The sequence below is a fragment of the Somniosus microcephalus genome, unplaced genomic scaffold (assembly GCF_052327205.1).
Source record: "Somniosus microcephalus isolate GS21.2 unplaced genomic scaffold, FLI_Smic_1.0 unresolved_chr3, whole genome shotgun sequence".
NCBI classification, from domain to species: Eukaryota; Metazoa; Chordata; class Chondrichthyes; order Squaliformes; family Somniosidae; genus Somniosus; species Somniosus microcephalus.
Genome location: NW_028225181.1, coordinates 33,759,292 through 33,784,600, shown reverse-complemented (window position 1 = coordinate 33,784,600; position 25,309 = coordinate 33,759,292).

Genomic DNA, 25,309 nt, shown 5'->3' with positions numbered 1-25,309 from the left:
CACACACACACCCCTCCCCACACACACACCCCTCCCCACACAGACACAACTCCCCACACACACACACTTCCCCACACAAAAGCATCCCCACACACACACACCTCCCCAAACACACACCCCTCCCCAAACACAACCCTCCCCACACACACACACCTCCCACACACACACCTCTCCCCACACACACACCCCTCCCCAAACACACCCCTCCCCACACACATACACCTCCCACACACACACCTCTCCCCGCACACACACCCCTTCCCGCAAGCACTATTCACAATTCACAATTCAAATCGCTTTATTGGCATGATAAGTTACATCTTATGTTGCCAAAGCATCAAAATACATTTATGGTTGAGCACATAAACGCAGTTCTATTCATACAGTGTATAAACAGGGATATCCCTGAGTGTATAAATGTACATTTGCATTGTTTATATATATTCTTTTCCTCCCCACACACAACCCTCCCCACACACACACGCCTCCCCCAACACTCAACCCTCACCCACACACCCCCTCCCCCACACACACCCCTCCCCACACACACCCCTCCCCACACACAAACCCCTCCCCCACACACAGTCCTCCCCCACACAAGCACCTCCCCACACAACCCTCCCCACACACACCTCTCCCCACACACACACCCCTCCCCCCACACACAGTCCTCCCCCACACAAGCACCTCCCCACACAACCCTCCCCACAAACACCTCTCCCCACACACACACCCCTCCCCACACACACACCTCCCCACACAACCCTCCCCAAACACACCCCTCCCCACACACACACACCACTCCCCCCGCACACACCCATCCCCAAACACACCACTCTCCACAAAGATACCCCTCCCCCACTCACACCGCTCCCCCACACACACCCCCCACCCACACACACACCCCTCCCCCACACACATACATCCCCACACACACAACTCCCCACACACACCCCTCCCCCACACACCCCTCCCCACACACACCCCTGCCCAGATACACCCCTCACACACACATTCCCCTCCCTCCCAGACATACATCTCTCCCACACACCCCTCCCCACACACACACCACTCCCCACACACAACCCTCCCCCACACACACCTCCACACACACACAGCCCCTCCCCCCACACACAGCTCCCCACACACACACCCCTCCCCACACACACATACATCCCCACACACACAACTCCCCACACACAACCCTCCCCCCCACACACTCCTCCCCCACACACACCCCTCCCACACACACCCCCTCCCCCCACACACACCCCTCCCCCAAACACAACCTTCCCACACACACACCCCTCCCCCACACACACCCCTCCACAAACACACCACTCCCCCACACACACCCCTCCCCCAAACACACCCTTCCCCCACACACACCCCTCCCCCACACACACCCTTCCCCCACACACACCCCTCTCCCACACACACCCATCCGCACACACACCCTTCCCCACACACACCCATCCCCCACACACACCCCCTCTCCCACACACACCCATCCCCACACACACCCCTCCCCACACACACCCCTCCCCAACACACACCCCTCTCCCACACACACACCACTCCCCCACACACAACACTCTCCCACACACACCCCTCTCCCACACACACCCCTCCCCACACACACCCCTCCCCAACACACACCCCTCTCCCACACACACACCCCTCCCCCACACACACCCCTCCTCACATACACACCCCTTCCCACACAAACACCTCCCCACACACACCCCTCCCCACACACACACCTCCCCACACACACACCCCTCCCCACACACACACCTCCCCACATGCACACCCCTCCCCACACCCCCCCACACATACCCCTCCCCACACATACCCCTCCCCACACACACACCCCTCCCCACACATACTCCTCCCCCACACACACACCCCTCACCACAAACACACCCATTCCCACACACACCACTCCCCACACACACACCACTCCCCACGCACACAAACTTCCCCACACAAAACCCTCCCCACACATACACCCCTCCCCAAACACACACCCCTCCCCACACACACACACCTCCCCACACGCACACCCCTCCCCACACCCCCCCACTCACACCCCTCCCCACACACACCCCGCCCCCCACACACCCCTGCCCACACACACCCCTCCCCTCACAGACACCACTCCCCCCACACACACACCCCTCCCCACACACAATTCACAATTCAAATCGCTTTATTGGCATGATAAGTTGCATCTTATGTTACCAAAGCATCAAAATACATTTATGGTTGAGCACATAAACGCAGTTCTATTCATACTGTGTATAAACAGGTATATCCCTGAGTGTATAAATATACATTCGCATTGTTTATATATATTCTTTTCTTAGTTTACTGGTTGTCCCTCTGTTCATGGCAAGCTGTAACATAGTGTGCCGCCAGCATTACACAGCTTCTCTCCTCTCCCAGTAGGAATGGGAGTTTTTGGTTGTCATTCAGATTTCTGAATTCAGGGCATATTTGTCAGAATTTTTGTTAGAAATTCTCCCTGATGCCCTGATATTTTCCACAGGCTGTGACGAAGTGCATCTCTGTCTGCACTACTCCCTGACTGCAGTGAGAGCATATCCTGTCTTCTCTTGGCAGCCTGGTCTGCCTGTGTCTGCCTTTTTCGATCGCTAGGCTATGTTCGCTAAGTCTGCACCTTGTCAAGGTTCTTCTCAGTTTGTTATCCTTTACCCTGGTCAGGTAATCAGCTATGTTGTATTGTCTGTCTAGGGCCAAGTAGCAATTGAGTTTGCTTTGGGTTTTTGTTGTTTCTGCCCAATATGTCAATTATTTTTCCTTTTGCTTAGCGACGATTGTGTTGGGTCGAATTCTTTGTGTTACCCTGTCACTGTCCTGGGGCTGGTTATTGTTAGTATTGTTCGTAGTTACTTCACTGAGTCCCAGGACTAGTTTACTGAGGGTATTCTTCTTTATGGTCGGCTCTTGGCATTTCAGGGCGTCGCAGTGATAGCATTGGGGGTTGCTCATTTGCAGGTGTTTCCAAAATTTGGTGGCTCTTTTTTGGATAGTGATTATTAATGGATATTGGCCTAGTTCCGCCCTGCATGCATTGTTTACAGTTTTCCTTTGAGTCCCCTCCACACACACCCCTCCCCACACACACACCCCCATCCATACCCACTCCCCCCTCCGCCCCACACACACCCCTTCCCACACACACAACCACTCCCCCCACACACAACCCTCCACACACACACACCCCTCCCCACACACACCCCTCCCCCAAGCACACACACCTCCCCCACACACGTCCCTCACCCCACACACCAGTCCCTACACACATCCCTCTCCACACAAACCTCTCCCCACACACACACCCCTCCCCCACACACACCTCTCCCCACACACACACCCCTCCCCCCACACACCCCTCCCCCACATACACCCCTGCCCACACACACACACCTCCCCACACACACACCTCCCCACACACACCCATCCCCACACACACCACTCCCCCCACACACCCCTCCCCACACACACACCTCCCCACACACACCCCTCCCCACTTACATACACCTCCCCACACACACACCCCTCCCTACACATATTCCTCCCCCACACACACACCCCTCCCCACAAACACACCCCTCCCCACACACACCACTCCCTACGCACACACACCTCCCCACACACACAACCCTCCCCACACACACACCACTCCCCACACACACAAACTTCCCCACACAAAACCCTCCCCACACATACACCCCTCCCCAAACACACACCCCTCCCCACACACACCCCTCCCCCACACACACACACCTCCCACACACACACCCCTCACCACACACACACCCCTGCCCGCACACACAAACCTCCCCACACACACCCCTCCCCACACACACCCCTCCCCCACACACACACTTCCCCACACACACACCACTCCCCACACACACAACGCTCCCCACACACACACCCCTCCCCACACACACACACCTACCCCCACACACCCCTCCCCATACACACCCCTCCCCACACAATTCACAATTCACAATTCAAATCGCTTTATTGGCATGATAAGTTACATCTTATGTTGCCAAAGCATCAAAATACATTTATGGTTTACCACATAAACGCAGTTCTATTCATACAGTGTATAAACAGGTATATCCCTGAGTGTATAAATATACATTCGCATTGTTTATATATATTCTTTTCTTAGTTTACTGGTTGGCTCTCTGTTCATGGCAAGCTGTAACATAGCGTGCCGCCAGTGTTATACAGCTTCTCTCCTCTCCCAGTAGGAATGGGTGTTTTTGGTTGTCATTCAGATTTCTGAAATCAGGGCTTATTTGTGAGAATTTTTGGTAGAAATTCTCCCTGATGCCCTGATATTTTCCACAAACTGTGAGGAAGTGCATCTCTGTCTCCACCACTCCCTGACTGCAGTGCGAGCATATCCTGTCCTCTCTTGGCAGACTGGTCTGCCTGTGTCTGCCTTTTTCGATCGCTAGGCTATGTTCGCTAAGTCTGTACCTTGTCAAGGTTCTTCTCAGTTTGTTATCCTTTACCATGGTCAGGTAATCAGCTATGTTGTATTGTCTGTTTAGGGCCAAGTAGCAATTGAGTTTGCTTTGGGTTTTTGTTGTTTCTGCCCAATATGTCAGATATTTTTCCTTTTGCTTAGCGACGATTGTGTTGGGTCGAATTCTTTGTGTTACCCTGTCACTGTCCTGGGGCTGGTTATTGTTAGTATTGTTATTAGTTACTTCACTGAGTCCCAGGACTAGTTGACTGAGGGTATTCTTCTTTATGGTCAGCTCTTGGCATTTCAGGGCGTCGTAGTTATCGCATTGGGGATTGCTCATTTGTAGGTGATTCCAAAATTTGGTGGCTCTTTTTTGCCCAACCCCCCACACACACCCCTCCCCACACACACCCCTCCCCCCACACCCCTCCCCACAAACACCCCTCCCCCCCACACACACCCCTCCCCACACACACACATCCATCCCCACCCACTCACCCCTCCCCCACACACACACCCCTCCACACACACACACACACTCCCCCCACACACACCCCTCCCCACACACACCCCTCCACCAAGCACACACCCCTCCCCCACACACACCCCTCACCCCACACACCCCTCCCCACACACACCTCTCCCCACACACACACCCCTCCCCCCACACACCCCTCCCCCACACACACCCCTGCCCACACACACACACCTCTCCGCACACACCCCTCCCCCACACACCCCTCCCCACACACACCCCTCCCCACTCACATACACCTCCCCACACACACACCCCTCCACACACACACCCCTCCCCACACACACACACCTCCCCACACACACCCCTCCCCATGCACACCCCTCCCCACACACACCCCTCCCCACTCACATACACCTCCCCACACACACACCCCTCCCCACACACACCCCTCCCCACACACACACGCCTCACACACACACACCCCTCCACACACGCACACCCCTCCCCACACACACACCTCCCCACACGCACACCCCTCCCCACACACACACCTCCCCACACGCACATCCCTCCCCACACACACACCCCACACACACCCCTCCCCACACACACCCCTCCCCACACACACACACCTCCCCACATGCACACCCCTCCCCACACACACACCTCCCCACACACACAAATCAGTACAATACAATACAAATCGCTTTATTGGCATGATAAGGTACATCTTATGTTGCCAAAGCATCAAAATACATTTATGGTTGAACACATAAACGCGGTTCCATTCATACAGTGTATAAACAGGTATATCCCTGAGTTTATAAATATATTTTCGCCTTGTTTATATATACTCTTGTCTTAGTTTACTGGTTGTCCCTCTGTTCATGGCAAGCTGTAACATAGTGTGCCGCCAGTGTTACACAGCTTCTCTCCTCCCCCAGTAGGAATGGGAGTTTTTGGTTGTCAGTCAGATTTCTGAATTCAGGGCATATTTGTGAGAATTTTTGATAGAAATTCTCTCTGATGCCCTGATATTTTCCACAGGCTGTGAGGAAGTGCATCTCTGTCTCAACTACTCCATGATTGCAGTGAGAGCATATCCTGTCTTCTCTTGGCAGCCTGGTCTGCCTGTGTCTGCCTTTTTCGATCGCAAGGCTATGTTCGCTAAGTCTGTACCTTGTCAAGGTTCTTCTCAGTTTGTTATCCTTTACCATGGTCAGGTAATCAGCTATGTTGTATTGTCTGTTTAGGGCCAAGTAGCAATTGAGTTTGCTTTGGGTTTTTGTTGTTTCTGCCCAATATGACAGATATTTTTCCTTTTGCTTAGCGACGATTGTGTTGGGTCGAATTCTTTGTGTTACCCTGTCACTGTCCTGGGGCTGGTTATTGTCAGTATTGTTATTAGTTACTTTATTGAGTCCCAGGACTAGTTGACTGAGGGTATTCTTCTTTATGGTCAGCTCTTGGCATTTCAGGGCGTCGTAGTGATAGCATTGGGGGTTGCTCATTTGTAGGTGATTCCAAAATTTGGTGGCTCTTTTTTGGATAGTGATTATTAATGGGTATTGGCCTAGTTCCGCCCTGCATGCGTTGTTTACTGTTTTCCTTTGAGTCCGGAGGATACTTTTACAGAATTCCGCATGTAGGATCTCAATTGGGTGTTTGTCCCATTTTCCATTTTGCAAAATCTTGTTGTGTTAGTGGTCCCCAGACCTCACTGCCATAGAGTGCAATTGGTTCAATTACTGATTTGAAAATTTTGAGCCAAATGCTAATTGGGATTTCTGTTTGGATTGATTTTTTGATGGCATAGAAAGCCCTTCTTGCTTTCTCTTTCAGTTCATTCACAGCCAGTTTGAAGTTTCCCGTAGAACTGATTTTTAAGCCCAAGTATGTGTAGTGAGTGGTTTGTTCAATTTTGGTTGTTCCTACTGTGAAATTTATTGTGGGTCCATGTTGTTTGGATCTTTGCTGGAACACAAGGACTTTGGTTTTTTGGGGATTTATTGTCAGGGCCCAAGTCTGGCAGTACGACTCCAGCAGGTCCAGGTTCTGCTGTAGACATCCTTAGTTGGTGACAGCAGAACCAGGTCGTCGGCATAGAGGAGGAATTTAACCTTGGATTCATATAGGGTGAGGCCGGGTGCTGTAGATTGTTCAAGTAGTTTTGCCAATCCATTAATGTAAATATTAAAGAGTGTCGGTGAGATTGGCGAGCCCTGCGTCACCCCCCGCCCCTGTGGGAAGTATTTTGTTTCACACACCCCTTACTACACGCACAACCCTCCCCACACATAAACATCTCCCCACACACACACCCCTCCCCCGCTCACACACTTCCCCACACACACAGCCCTCCCCCCACACACACACCCCTCACCTCACACACACCCCTCCCCAAACACACACCCCTACCCACGCACACCCCTCTCAACACACACACCCCTCCCCCACACACCCCTCCCCACACACACCCCTGCCCACACACACACACCTCCCCACACAGAAACCTTCCCACACACAACACCCCACACACACACCCCTCCCTCACACACAACCCACCACCCATACACCCTCCCCTACACACACCCCGCTCCACACACACACCCCTCCCCCCACACACCCCTCCCCCACACACACCCCTGCCCACACACACACACCTCCCCACACAAACACCCCTCCCCCACACACCCCTCCCCATAAACATCCCTCCCCACACACACCCCTCCCCACACACACCCCTCCCCACACACACCCCTCCCCCACACACACACCTCCCCCACACACACCCCTCCCCACACACACCCCTCCCCACACACACCCCTCCCCCACACACACACCTCCCCCACACACACCCCTCCCCACACACACCCCTCCCCACGCACACCCCTCCCCCACACACACACCTCCCCCACGCACACCCCTCCCCACACACACACCCCTACCCACACACACCCCTCCCCCACACACACACCCCTCCCCACACACACCCCTCCCCCACACACACACCCCTCCCCACACACACACCCCTGCCCACACACACCCCTCCCCACACACACCCCTCCCCACACACACACCCCTCAACACACACATCCCTCCCCACACACACACCCCTCCCCATACACACACCCCTCCCCACACACACACCCATCCCCCACACACACTCCTCCCCACACACACCCCTCCCCACACACACACCCCTCCCCACACACAGCCTTCTCCCACACAAAGACCCCTCCCCTCCACACACCCCTCCCCCACACATCCCTCCCGACACACACACCCCTCCCCAGAAACACCAGTTCCCCACAGACACACCACCCCACTCACAAATCCCTCCCCACACACTCCCCTCCACACACATATACACCCCTCCCCACACACTCCACTCCACACACACACACACCCCTCCCCACACACACACACCTCCCCACAAACACACTACTCCACACAGAGACAAACCTCCCCAGACACACCCCTCCTCCCACACACACACCCCTCCCCCCACACACACACCTCCCACACAAACACCACTCCCCGCACATACACCCCTCCACACACACACAACCCTCCCCACACACACCCCTCCCCACACACACCCCTCCCCCACACACACCGCTCCCCACACACACACACCTCCCACACACACACACCTCCCCACACACACACCTCCCCACACACACACCACTACCCACACACACTCATACCTCCCCACACAGACCCATTCCCACACTCACACCCCTCCTCACACACACTTCCCCACACACACCCCTCCCCACACAAACACCTCCCCACACACAACTCTCCCCACACACACACCACTCCCCACACAGACACCCCTCCCCACACATACCTATACACACACACACCCCTCCCCACACACACCCCTCCCCCCACACACACACCTCCCCACACACCCCCCTCCCCACACATTCCCCTCCCCACACACCCTCCCCTCCCCACACATACATCCCTCCCCCACACACACCCCTCCCCACACACACACCCATCACCACACACACACCCCTCCCCACACACAAACCCCTCCCCACAGACATCCCTCATCCACACACACCCCTCCCCACACACACCCCTCCCCACACACACATCCCTCCCCCACACACACCCCTCCCCAAACACACCCCTCCACACACATAACCCTCCCCACAGACACACACCTCCCCCACACACACCACTCTCCCACACAAAGACCCCTCCCCGAAACACCCCACCCCCACACACATCACTCCACAAACACACATCCCACCCCACAAACACACCCCTCCCTACACACTCCCCTCCCCACACATATACACCCCTCCCCACACCCCACACACACACCCCTCCCCACACACACACATCTCCCCACACACGCACCCCTCCCCACACACACACAACTCCCCACACACACAAACTTCCCCACACAAAATCCTCCCCACAAACACACCCCTCCCCAAACACTCACCCCTCCCCACACACACCCCTCCGCATACACACACACCTCCCGAACACACACCTCTCCCCGCACACGCACCCCTCCCCGCACACACTACCCTCCCCACACATACCCATCCCCACACACACCCCTCCCACACACAAACACCTCCCCACACACACACACCTCACACACACACACCCCTCCCCAAACACACACCACTCGCCATACCCACAACCCTCCCCACACACTCCCCTCCGCACACACACACCCCTCGCCCACACACACCCCTCACCACACACACCGCTCCCGACACACACACACCTCCCCCACACACACACCCCTCCCCCACACACCACACCCCACACACTCACCCCTCCCCAGATATACCCATTCCCCACACACACACCACCCCACACACACTCATCCCCAACACACCCCTCCCCCCACACACCCCTCCCCAGATACACCCCTCATAAACACACACACCTCCCTCCCAGGCATACCTCTTTCCCACACACCCCTCCCCACACATACACCACTCCCCACACACAACCCTCCCCCACACACACCTCCCCACACACAACGCCCTCCCCCACACTCATCTCCCCACACACATACCCCTCCCCACACACACCACTGCCCTCACACACTCCACCCCCACACACACCCATCCCCCACACACACCCCTCCCCCACAAACATCCCTCCCCACACACAAACACCTCCCCACACACACCTCCCCACACACACCCCTCCCCACACACACACCCTCCCCCACACACACCTCTCCCCCAAAAACACTCTTCCCCCACACCCACCCCTCCCCCACACACACCCCTCCCTCAAACAAACCCCTCCCCAAACATACCTCTCCCCCACTCACACCCCTCCCCAAACACAACCCTCCCCCACACAATTTCACAATTCACAATTCAATTCGCTTTATTGGCATGATAAGGTACATCTTATGTTGCCAAAGCATCAAAATACATTTATGGTTGAACACATAAATGCGGTTCTATTCATACAGTTTATAAATATACATTCGCCTTGTTTGTATATATTCTTGTCTTAGTTTACTGGTTGTCCCTCTGTTCTTGGCAAGCTGTAACATAGTGTGCTGCCAGTGTTACACAGCTTCTCTCCTCCCCCAGTTGGAAAGGGAATTTTTGGTTGTCATTCATATTTCTGAATTCAGGGCCTATTTGGGAGAATTTTTGGTAGAAATTCTCCCTGATGTCCTGATATTTTCCACAGGCTGTGAGGAAGTGCATCTCTGTCTCAACTACTCCCAGACTGCAGTGAGAGCATATCCTGTCTTCTCTTGGCAGCCTGGTTTGCCTGTGTCTGCCTTTTTCGATCGCTAGGCTATGTTCGCTAAGTCTGTACCTTGTCAAGGTTCTTCTCAGTTTGTTATCCTTTACCATGGTCAGGTAATCAGCTATGTTGTATTGTCTGTTTAGGGCCAAGTAGCAATTGAGTTTGCTTTGGGTTTTTGTTGTTTCTGCCCAATATGTCAGATATTTTTCCTTTTGCTTAGCGACGATTGTGTTGGGTCGAATTCTTTGTGTTACCCTGTCACTGTCCTGGGACTGGTTATTGTTAGTATTGTTAGTCGTTACTTCACTGAGTCCCAGGACTAGTTGACTGAGGGTATTTTTCTTTATGGTCAGCTCTTGACATTTCAGGGCGTCGTAGTGATAGCATTGGGGGTTGCTCATTTGTGGGTGATTCCAAAATTTGGTGGCTCTTTTTTGGATAGTGATTAGTAATGGATATTGGCCTAGTTCCGCCCTGCATGCATTGTTTACTGTTTTCCTTTGAGTCCGGAGGATACTTTTACAGAATTCTGCATGTAGGATCTCAATTGGGTGTTTGTCCCATTTTGCGAATTCTTGTTGAGTTAGCGGTTCCCATACCTCACTACCATAGAGTGCAATTGGTTCAATTACTGATTTGAAAATTTTGAGCCAAATGCTAATTGGAATTTCTATTTGGATTGATTTTTTGATGGCATAGAAAGCCCTTCTTGCTTTCTCTTTCAGTTCATTCACAGCCAGTTTGAAGTTTCCCGTAGAACTGATTTTGAAGCCCAAGTATATGTACTGAGTGGTTTGTTCAATTTTGGTTGTTCCTACTGTGAAATTTATTTTGGGTCCCTGATGTTTGGATCTTTGCTGGAACACAAGGACTTTGGTTTTTTGGGGATTTATTGTCAGTGCCCAAGTCTGGCAGTACGACTCCAGCAGGTCCAGGTTCTGCTGTAGACCGTCTTTAGTTGGTGACAGCAGAACCAGTTCGTCTGCATAGAGGAGGAATTTAACCTTGGATTCATATCGGGTGAGGCCGGGTGCTGTAGATTGTTCAAGTAATTTTGCCAATCCATTTATGTAAATATTAAAGAGTGTCGATGAGATTGGCGAGCCCTGCGTCACCCCCCGCCCGTGTGGGAAGTATTTTGTTTGTTTGTCTCCAATTTTAACTGCACATTTGTTGTTTGTATACATTGATTTAATTACATCATATGTTTTCCCTCCTACCCCGCTTTCGATAAGTTTCAGGAATAAACCGTCATGCCAGATGGAGCCAAAAGCTTTCTGGAAATTTACAAAGCATGCGTAGATTTTGCTTTTGTTATGGTGAACGTGTTTGTCAATTAGGGTCTGTAGGGTTAAGATATGATCGGATGTTCTATAGTTTGGCAGGAATCCAATTTGGCTTTTACTCAAGACATTGTGCTCCTCAAGGAAGTTTATAAGTCTTTTGTTTATGATGCTACAGAATACCTTCCCCAGGTTACTGTTTACGCAGATGCCTCGAAATTTGTTTGGGTCGATTTTGTCCCCACTTTTGTATATAGGCGTTATGAGTCCTTTGTTCCAGATATCAGGGAAATAACCGACACTCAGAACCAAGTTGAAGAGTTTTAGGATAGCCAGTTTCATTTTGTTGTCTGTGTGTTTAATCATCTCGTTTAGTATGCCGTCTGTCCCGCAGGCTTTTTCTGGTCGCAGGTCCTTGAGTTTTTCAAGAAGTTATTTTTCTGTTGTTATGGCGTCTTGCGGGTTTTGGTTATCTTTTATGGCCATTTCTAGCTTTTCCAGTTTTTTGCATATTTGGTGTTGCTCTGGTCTTAGTGTGTTTTTCTGGTATAATTTTTCAAAGTGGTTTACCCATGTGTCCCCATTTTGAATGGCCAAATCGTCGTGTTGTTTTTTGTGTAGTGTTTTCAAGTTTTCCCAGAAACAATTGGAATCAATGGATTCCTCCATGGAGCTGAGTGTATTCTTAATATATTGCTCTTTTTTGGTTCTGAGTGTGTTTCTGTATTGTGTTAGTGTCTGACAATAAGTAAGGCGTAATTCATCGTTTTCTGGGTGTCTGTGTTTTTGGTTTGATATTTTTCTAAGTTTTTTCCTCATGTTATGGCAATCTTGGTCAAACCATTTTTCATAGTTTTTTGTTTTGGGTTTGTTCTTGCGAGCTTTCAAGTTTGCATTTGTTGCCAAATTATCAAAAATATTGTTTGTGTTTAATAACTGCCCGGTTTACGCCTTCTTTATTGAAAGTTTATATGTTATCCAGAAAGGTGTCTAAGAGAGCTTGCGTTGATGCATTGCTAATTGTTTTCTGGTATTTTTCCGTGTCGTTTTTGGCCCATCTGTACGATTTTTTGGTGTTGTACAGTTTACTGGGTTGTGTTTCTATGTTGTTTGTTTCTGTCTTTTTGAGGAACATAGTAATTTGACTGTGATCTGACAGTGTTGTTTGTGGTTTGACTGTGAATGCTCTGAAGGAGGATGGGTCTAAGTCTGTAATCATATAGTCTACTGTGCTGCAGCCAAGAGGTGAGCAATAGGTCGATCTTCCTAGGAGGTCTCCTATGAACCTACCATTGACAATGTACAGACCCAGGTTTCGACAGAGCTGTAGTAGCTGTTTTCCATTGGTATTTGACTACTTGTCGCAGTTATGCCTGTATGGAAGGGAAGGGATGTCAAAGTGGTTATTTCCGAAAACGTAATTGTTTCCCTGATTATTGGTGAAGTCTGGTTCTTCGCCCGTTCTTGAATTGAGGTCCCCACAGATCAACACGTTCCCCTGGGCCTGGTATTGGATAATTTCCCCCTCCATGTTGCAGAAGGTGTCCTCTTTAAAGTACGGGGAATCGATTGGGGGGATATAAAGTGCGCAAATGTAAACATCTTGGTTGTTTGAGATAATCTCCCTCTCAAGTTTGAGCCACATATGGTTTTCTCCCTTTTTTATAAATTTGATGTAATTCTTAAGTTCTGTTTTAAACCAGATCAGTATGCCTCCGGAGTCTCTGCCTTGGGTTACACTTGGTAATTTATTGGAGGCGACCACCAGCTCAGTGTACCCTTGGGGACAGCCATTGTGTCCTTTTCCTTTATACCAAGTTTCCTGTAAAATGATAATATCTAGGTCTTTAGTTTCATCTATGAACTCTGGGGTCCTACTCTTCACGTTTCGCACTGAAGAGCGTAGACCTTGAATATTCCAGGTCGAAATATATAATGATTTCATGTTAAGTTTGATCTTTTACTATGATAGGTTAAAGAGTGGTACGTGTTTGTCGTGTCTAAGTGTAGGGAATAAAAAGATCACTTTAGTTGTCCATAAAAGTTAATACAATTTGTTACAGTTCTTTCTATTAATTAGTCCTTGATCCATAAGGCGGAAGTAGATGCTGCTGCACATCTGCTTATTGTCTCCACAGACATCCCTCCCCACACATACCCCTCCGCCACACACACCCCTCCCCCACACACACCCCTCTCCACACACAACACTCACCACACACACCCCTCCCACACATGCCCCCCTCCCCACAGACTCACCCCTCCCCACACGCACACCACTACCCACAAACACGCCCCTCCCCACACACACATTTCCCCATAAACTCCCCTCCCCACACACACCCCTCCGCACACACACCCATACCCCACACACAAACCTCCCCCACACACACACCTCCCCCACTCCCTCCCCTCCCCACACACACACCCCTCCCCACAAACACCCCTCCCCACACACACTCCTCCCCACACACACTGCTCCCCACATACACACCGCTCCCCCACACACACCCCTCCCCACACATACCACTCCCCACACACACACCACTCCCCACACACAACCTTCCCCACACAGACCCCTCCACACACACACCCTTCCCCGCACTCATCTCTCCCCACACACACCCCTCCCACACTACCCCCCCACACACACACCTCCCCGAACACACAACCCTCCCTCACACACACATCTCCCCACACACAGACCTCCCCACTCACACAACCCTCCCCACATACACAACTCTCCCCCACACACAACTCTCCCTCACACAAACCCCGCACCAAGACACACACCTCCCCCACACACTCCCCACCCCTAACACACACCCCTCCCCCACACACACCCCTCCCCACACACACCCCTCCCTCACACACCCCTCCCCCACACACATACCCCTCCCCCACACACACCCCTCTCCCCACACACACCACTCCCCACACACACACCTCCCACACACACACACCTCCCCACACACACACCACTCCCCAAACAAAACCCTCCCCACACAAACCCCTCCCCACACACACCCCTCCGCACACCCATCCCTCCCCACACGCACCCCACCCCCACACACACCCCTCCCACACACACATACCACTCCACACACACAACCCTCCCCCACACACACCCCTCCCCACACACACCCCGCCCCCCACACACCCCTCCCCACACACACCCCTCCCCACTTACACACCTCCACGCACACATCCCTCCCCAGACACAACACTTCTCCACACACCCCCCTCCCCCACACACACTTCCCGACACACACACCCCTCCCCACACACACCGCTCCCCCACACACCCCACCCCAGACACACCCCTCCACACACACTCCCTTCCCCACACACACCCCTCCTCCACACACACACCCCTTCCCCACACACACACCCCTCCCCCACACACACCTTTCCCCACACACACACCCCTCCCCCACACAAACCATCCCCCACACTCCCATCCCCTACACAGACCTCCCTCCACACACACACACCTCCCCCCACACAACACTCCCCCACACACACCCATGCCCACACATACACCCCTCCCCACACACACTCCTCCCCAAACACATACCTCCCCACACACACCCCTGCACACACACACACCTTACAATACCCCACATGCACACATCTCACCACACACAGGCCCCTCCCCACACACGCACCACTCCCCACACACACACCTCTCCCTACACACATACACACCTCCCACACACACAGCCCTCCGCACACACACAACCCTCCCCACACAAACCCCTCCCCACACACATCCTCCGCCACACACACACCCCTCCCCACACACACACACCTCTCCACACACACAAAACCCTCCCCACACAAACCCCTCCCCACACACACCCCTCCCCACACACCACTCCCCACACGCACACCACTCCCCACACAAACCCCTCCCCACAAACACAACCCTCCCCACACACACCCCACCCCCACACACACTCCTCCCCACACACACCCCTCCCCACACACACCCCTCCCCACAAACACCCCTCCCCACACACACACACCTCCCACACACGCCCCTCCCCACACGCACCCCTCCCCACACACACCCCTCCCCACACAAACACGTCTGCACACACACCCCACCCTACACACACCCATCCCCACTCACACACCCCTCCCCACACACACACCCCTCCCCACAGAGACACCACTCCCCACACAAACCCCTCCCCACACAAAACCCTCCCCACACAAATCCCTCCCAACACACACACCACTCTCAACACACACACACCCCTCCCCACACAAACCACTCCCCACACAAACACCTCCCCACACAAACCCCTCCCCACACACACCGCTCCACACACACACACCCCTCCCCACACACACACCCCTCCCCACACTCACACCCCTCCCCACACAAATCTCTCCCCACACACACACCCCTCCCCACAAACACACCCCTCCCCACACACACACCCCTCCCCACACACACACCACTCCCCACACAAACCCCTCCCCACAAAAACCCCTCCCTACACACATTCCTCCCCACACACACACCTCCTCCACACACACACCGCCCCCACACACACCCCTCCCCCACACACACCCCTCCCCACACACACTCACCTCCCCCACACACAACCCTCCCCACAAACACACCCCTCCACATACACACAACCCTCCCCACACACCCCCCCACACACACTTCCCCACACACACACCCCTCCCCACACACACATCCTCACACACACCCCTCAGCACACACACACACACCTCCCCACACACAGCCCTCCACGCACACACCCCTCCCCACATAAACCCCTCACACACACACATACCACTCCACACACACACCCCTCCCACACTCACTCCCCTCCCACACGCACCCCGCCACACACACACCCCTCCCCACACGCACAATCCTCACCACACACACCTCTCCGCACATGCACACCCCTCCACCACACACAACCCTCCCAACACACAAACACCTCCCCACACACACAACCCTCCCCACACACACACCTCCCCACATACAACCCTCCACACACATACCCCTCCCAACACACACCACTCCCACACACAGCCCCTCCCCCGCACACACCTCCCCACAAACAAACGCCTCCCCACACACATCGCTCCCCCACACACCCCACCCCACATACAGCCCTCCCCACACTCACCCTTCCCCACACACACCCCTCCCGCACACACACACCCCTCCCCCGCACACACACCCCTCCCCCACACACACCCATCTCCCCACACACACACCTCTCCCCACACACACCTCTCCCCACACACACCTCCCCACACACACACCCCTCCCCAAACACACCTCTCCCCATGCACACCCCTCCCCACACACCCCCCTCCACACACACACCCCTCCTCAAACACACAACCCTCCCACACGCACACACACTTCCCCCACACAAACCCCTCACCATACACCCATCCCCACACACACACCCCTCCCCACACACACCGCTCCCTCACACACACACCCCTCCCCACACACAAAGCCCTCACCACACACACACCCCTCCCCACACACATCCGTCCCCACACAAACCCCTCCCCACACACACTCCACCACACGATCACCCCTCCCCACACTCGTCCCTCCACACACACAGCCCTCCCCACACATACACCTCCCGACACACAACACTCCCCACACACACACCCCTCCCCACACAAAGCCCTCCCCACACAAACCCCTCCCCACACACATCCCTCCCCACACACACCCTTCCCCCTCACACACACCTCCCCCACACACACCCCTCCCCCACACACACACACCTCCCCACACAGACTCACCTCCCCCACACAAAACCCTCCCCACAAACACACCACTCCACACACACACACCCCTCCCCACACACACCCCTACTCCACACACACCTCTCCCCACACCCCCCACATACCGCTCCGCACACTCACACCACTCCCCACACACACCCCCTCCTCACACACACCCCTCAGCACACACACACCCCTCCCCACACACACCCCTCCCCACACACACACCCCTCCCCACACACACACCATCCTCACACCCACCCCTCCCCACACACACCCCTCCCCACACACACCCCTCCCGACACACACATCACTCCCCACACAAACCCCTCCCCACACAAACCTCTCCCCACACACACCGCTCCCCACACACACACCCCTCCCCACACAAATCCCTCCCCACACACACCCCTCCCCACACACACACCCCTCCCCCGCACACACCCCTCCCCACACACACCCCTCCCCCCACATACAACCCTCCCGACACACACCCCTCCCCACACATACACCCCTCCCCACACATACACCCCTCCCCACACCCCTCCACACACACACCCCTCCCCACACATAAACCCCTCCCCACACACACACCCCTCCCCACACACATCCCTCCCCATACACACACACTTCCTCACACACAATCCCCTCCCCACACACATCCCTCCCCACACAAACCACTCCCGCCCACACACACCCCTCCCCCACACACACCCCTCCCCCACACACACCCCTCCCCAGACACACACACCTCCCCACACGCACCTCTCCCCCACATACGCACCCCTCCACACACACACACCCCTCCTCACACACACCCCTCCTCCACACACACCTCTCCCCACACACACCATCCCACATACCACTCCCCACACACACACCCCTCCTCAGACACACCACTCTGCACACACACACCCCTCCACACACACACACCTCCCCGCACACAACCCTCCCCACACACACCCCTCCCCCACATACATATCACTCCACACACACACCTCCCCCACACACACTCCTCCCGACACGCACACCCTTCCCCACACACACACCTCCCCACACACACACTTCCCCACATACACCCCTCCCCACACACACACCTCCCCACACACACAATCCTCCCCACACACACACCTCTCCACACATATCACTCCACACACACACCCCTCCCCCACACACTCCCCTCCCAAAAAATAACCCGCCCCACACACACCCCTCCCGACACGCACACCCCTCCCCCACACACACCCTTCCCCACACACACACACCTCCCCACACACACCCCTCCCCACATACAGCAATCCCCCACACACACCCCTCCCCCACACAAGTCCCTCCCCACACACACTCCTCCCCCACACACACCCATCCCCCACACACACACCCCGCCCCCCACTCACCCCTCCCCACACACACACCTCCCCGCAAACACCCCTACACCCACACACACCCCTCCCCACACACACCCCTCCCCACACACACAACCCTCCACACACACACTTCTCCCCACACACACGCCTTCCCACACACACCCCTCCCCACACACGCCCCTCCCCAAGCAAACAACCCTCCCCCACGCACACACCCTTCCCCCACACACACCCCTCGCCACACACACCCCTCCCCACACACTCACCACTCCCCACACACACCCCTCCCGCACACACTCACCACTCCCCACACACAGAGCCCTCCCCACACACACACCCCTCCCCACACACACACCACTCCACCCCACACCCCTCCCCCCAAAGACACCCCTCCCCCCACTCCCATCCCCCCACACACACCCCTCCCCACACACATCCTTCCCCACATACAAACCCCTCCCCACAAACAACCCTCCCCCACACACACACCCCTACACACACACACGCCCCTACCCACACAAACACCCTTCACCCACACACACAACTCCCCCAAACACACCCCTCTCCACACACACCCCTCCCCCCACAAACTACTCCCCCTCACACACACCCCTCCCCACACACACCCCTCCCCACTCAAACACTCCCCACACACACACCCCTCCCCACACACACAATTCACAATTCACAATTTACAATTCAAATCGCTTTATTGGCATGATAAGTTACATATTATGTTCCCATGCATCAAAATACATTTATGGTTTAGCACATAAACGCAGTTCTAATCATACAGTGTATAAACAGGTATATCCCTGAGTGTATAAATATACATTCGCATTGTTTATATATATTTTTTTCTTAGTTTACTGGTTGTCCCTCTGTTCATGGCAAGCTGTAACTTAGTGTGCCGCCAGTGTTATACAGCTTCTCTCCTCTCCCAGTAGGGATGGGAGTTTTTGGTTGTCATTCAGATTTCTGAAATCAGGGCATATTTGTGAGAATTTTTGATAGAAATTCTCCCTGATGCCCTGATATTTTCCACAAGCTGTGAGGAAGTGCATCTCTGTCTCCACCACTCCCTGACTGCAGTGAGAGCATATCCTGTCCTCTCTTGGCAGCCTGGTCTGCCTGTGTCTGCCTTTTTCGATCACTAGGCTATGTTCGCTAAGTCTGTACCTTGTCAAGGTTCTTCTCAGTTTGTTATCCTTTACCATGGTCAGGTAATCAGCTATGTTGTATTGTCTGTTTAGGGCCAAGTAGCAATTGAGTTTGCTTTGGGTTTTTGTTGTTTCTGCCCAATATATCAGATATTTTTCCTTTTGCTTAGCGACGATTGTGTTGGGTCGAACTCTTTGTGTTACCCTGTCACTGTCCTGGGGCTGGTTATTGTTAGTATTGTTATTAGTTACTTCACTGAGTCCCAGGACTAGTTGACTGAGGGTATTCTTCTTTATGGTCAGCTCTTGGCATTTCAGGGCGTCGTAGTGATAGAATTGGGGATTGCTCATTTGTAGGTGATTCCAAAATTTGGTGGCTCTTTTTTGGATAGTGATTATTAATGGATATTGGCCTAGCTCCGCCCTGCATGCATTGTTTACTGTTTTCCTTTGAGTCTGGAGGATACTTTTACAGAATCCTGCATGTAGGATCTCAATTGGGTGTTTGTCCCATTTTGCAAATTCTTGTTGAGTTAGCGGTCCCCATACCTCACTGCCATCGAGTGCAATTGGTTCAATTACTGATTTGAAAATTTTGAGCCAAATGCTAATTGGGATTTCTATTTGGATTGATTTTTTGATGGCATAGAAAGCCTTTCTTGCTTTCTCTTTCAGTTCATTCACAGCCAGTTTGAAGTTTCCCGTAGAACTGATTTTTAACCCCAAGTATGTGTAGTTAGTGGTTTGTTCAATTTTGGTTGTTCCTACCCCTCCCCACACACACACCCCTCCCCACACACACACCACTCCCCACACAAACCCCTCCCAACACAAACCGCTCCCCACACACATCCCGCCCCACACACACACCTCCCCCACACGCAACCTTCCCCAAAAACCCACCCCTGCACACACACACCCCTCCTCACACATACCACCCCTCCCCACACACACACCCCTCCCCACACACACCCCTCCTCACATACAACCCTCAGCACACACACACCCCTCCCCACACACATCCCTCCCCGCACACACCCCTCCCGCACACACATACCACTCCACACACATACACCTCCCCCACACACTCCCATCCCCACACACACACCGCCCCATACGCACCCCTCCCGACAAGCACACCATTTCCCACACACACACCTCTCCCCCACGCACTCCCCTCCCAAAAAACACACCCCGCCCCACACACACCCCTCCCGACACGCACACCCCTCCCCACACATACCTCTCTGCACACGCACACCCCTTCTCCACACACACACCTCCCCACACACACACACCTCCCCACACAACACACCTCGCCACATACACCCCTCCACACACACACCCCTCCCCACACACACCACTCCCCCACACACACCCCTCCCCAACACTCTCCTCCCCACACACACACCCCTCCCCACACACACTGCTCCCCCACACACTCCACCCCACACACACCCCTCCCCACACACACCCCTCCCCACACACAACCCTCCCCCACACACACACCCATCCCCCACACACACACCCCTCCTTAACACACCACTTCCCTCACACACCCCTCCCCGCAAACACCTCTACCCCCACACACACCCCTCCCCACACACACCCCTCCCCAAACACACACCCATCCCCACACACACTCCTCCCCACACACACCCATCCCCCACACACACACCCCTCCCCGCAAACACCCCTACACCCACACACACCCCTCCCCACTCACACCCCTCCCCACACACACACCCCTCCACAAACACACTCCTCACCACACACACGCCTCCCCACACACACCCCTCCCCACACACACCTCTCCCCAAGCACACAACCCTCCCCCACGCACACACCCTTCCCCCACACACACCCCTCGCCACACACACCCCTCCCCACACACTCACCACTCCCCACACACACTACTCCCGCACACACACACCCCTCCCCACACACAGAGCCCTCCCCAAACACACACCCATCCCCACACACACCCCTCCCCCACAAACACCCCTCCCCACACACACACTTCCCCACACACACACCCCTCCCCACACACACACCCCTCCACCACCACACCCCTCCCCCAAAGACACCCATCCCACCACTCCCACCCCCCCCACACACACCCCTTCCCACACACATCCCTCCCCACATACAAACCCCTCCCCACACACACCCCTCCCCCACACACACACCCCTACCCACACAAACACCCTTCACCCACACACACAGCTCCCCCAAACATACCCCTCCCCACACACACACCTCCCCCCACAAACCCCTCCCCCTCACACACACCCCTCCCCACACACACCTCTCCCCACACACACACCCCTCCCCACACAAGCCACTACCCCACACACACCCTTCCCCCACACGTTCTCCCCACACACACCCCCTTCCACACACACACCCCTCCCCACACACACCCCTCCCCACACACAACCCTCCCCACACACCCTCCCCACACACACATCCCTCCCCACACCCCTCCCCACACACACACCCCTCCCCCGCACACACCCCTCCCCACACACACACCCCTCCCCACACACAACCCCCTCCCACACACTAACCTCCCCACAACCTCACCCCTCCCCACAAACACACCCCTCCCCCACACACATACCCCTCCCCACACACACACCGCCCCACACACACACACTCAACACACACACCCCTCCCCACACACACACCTCCCCAGATACAAACCGCTCCCCCACACACACCCCTCCCCCACACACACCCCTCCCCACACACAAACCTCCCCACACACAACCCTCCAAACACACACCCCTCCCCACACACACACACATCCCCACACACACCCCTCCCCACACACACACCTCCCCACACACACACCCCTCCCCACACACAGACCCCTCCCCACACATTTACCACTCCCCACACAAACCCCTCCCCACACATACCCCTCCCCACACACACGGCTCCCCACACACACACCCCTCCCCACACAAATCCCTCCCCACACACACACCCCTCCCCACACACACAATTCGCAATTCACAATTTACATTTCAAATCGCTTTATTGGCATGATAAGTTACATCTTATGTTGCCAAAGCATCAAAATACATTTATGGTTGAGCACATAAACGCAGTTCTATTCATACAGTGTATAAATAGGTATATCCCTGAGTGTATAAATATATATTTGCATTGTTTATATATATTTTTTTCTTAGTTTACTGGTTGTCCCTCTGTTCATGGCAAGCTGTAACATAGTGTGCCGCCAGTGTTATACAGCTTCTCTCCTCTCCCAGTAGGGATGGGAGTTTTTGGTTGTCATTCAGATTTCTGAAATCAGGGCATATTTGTGAGAATTTTTGATAGAAATTCTCCCTGATGCCCTGATATTTTCCACAAGCTGTGAGGAAGTGCATCTCTGTCTCCACCACTCCCTGACTGCAGTGAGAGCATATCCTGTCCTCTCTTGGCAGCCTGGTCTGCCTGTGTCTGCCTTTTTCAATCACTAGGCAATGTTCGCTAAGTCTGTACCTTGTCAAGGTTCTTCTCAGTTTGTTATCCTTTACCATGGTCAGGTAATCAGCTGTGTTGTATTGTCTGTTTAGGGCCAAGTAGCAATTGAGTTTCCTTTGGGTTTTTGTTGTTTCTGCCCAATATATCAGATATTTTTCCTTTTGTTTAGCGACGATTGTGTTGGGTCGAACTCTTTGTGTTACCCTGTCACTGTCCTGGGGCTGGTTATTGTTAGAATATTAGTAGTTACTTCACTGAGTCCCAGGACTAGTTGACTGAGGGTATTCTTCTTTATGGTCAGCTCTTGGCATTTCAGGGCGTCGTAGTGATAGAATTGGGGATTGCTCATTTGTAGGTGATTCCAAAATTTGGTGGCTCTTTTTTGGATAGTGATTATTAATGGATATTGGCCTAGTTCCGCCCTGCATGCATTGTTTACTGTTTTCCTTTGAGTCCGGAGGATACTTTTACAGAATTCTGCATGTAGGATCTCAAATGGGTGTTTGTCCCATTTTGCAAATTCTTGTTCAGTTAGCGGTCCCCATACCTCACTGCCATAGAGTGCAATTGGTTCAATTACTGATTTGAAAATTTTGAGCCAAATGCTAATTGGGATTTCTATTTGGATTGATTTTTTGATGGCATAGAAAGCCCTTCTTGCTTTCTCTTTCAGTTCATTCACAGCCAGTTTGAAGTTTCCCGTAGAACTGATTTTTAAGCCCAAGTATGTGTAGTTAGTGGTTTGTTCAATTTTGGTTGTTCCTACCCCTCCCCACTCACACACCCCTCCCCACACACACACCACTCCCCACACAAACCCCTCCCAACACAAACCGCTCCCCACACACACACCGCCACATACACACCCCTCCCGACAAGCACACACTTTCCCACACATACACCTCTCCCCCACACACTCCCCTCCCAAAAAACACACCCCACCCCACACACACCCCTCCCGACACGCACACCCCTCCCCGCACATACCTCTCTGCACACGCACACCCCTTCTCCACAAACACACCTCCCCACACACACACACGTCCCCACACAACACACCTCGCCACATACACCCCTCCACACACACACCCATCCCCACACACACCACTCCCCCACACACACCCCTCCCCAAAACTCTCCTCCCCACACACACACCCCTCCCCACACACACCGCTCCCCCACACACTCCACTCCACACACACCCCTCCCCACACACACCCCTCCCCACACACAACCCTCCCCCACACACACACCCATCCCCCACACACACACCCCACCTCAACGCACCCCTTCCCACACACACCCTTCCCCGCAAACACCTCTATCCCACACACACCCCTCCCCACACACACCCCTCCCCACACAAACACCCCTCCCCACACACACACCCCCCCAAAACATACACCCCTCCCCCACGCACACACCCTTCCCCCACACACACTCCTCGCCACACACACCCCTAC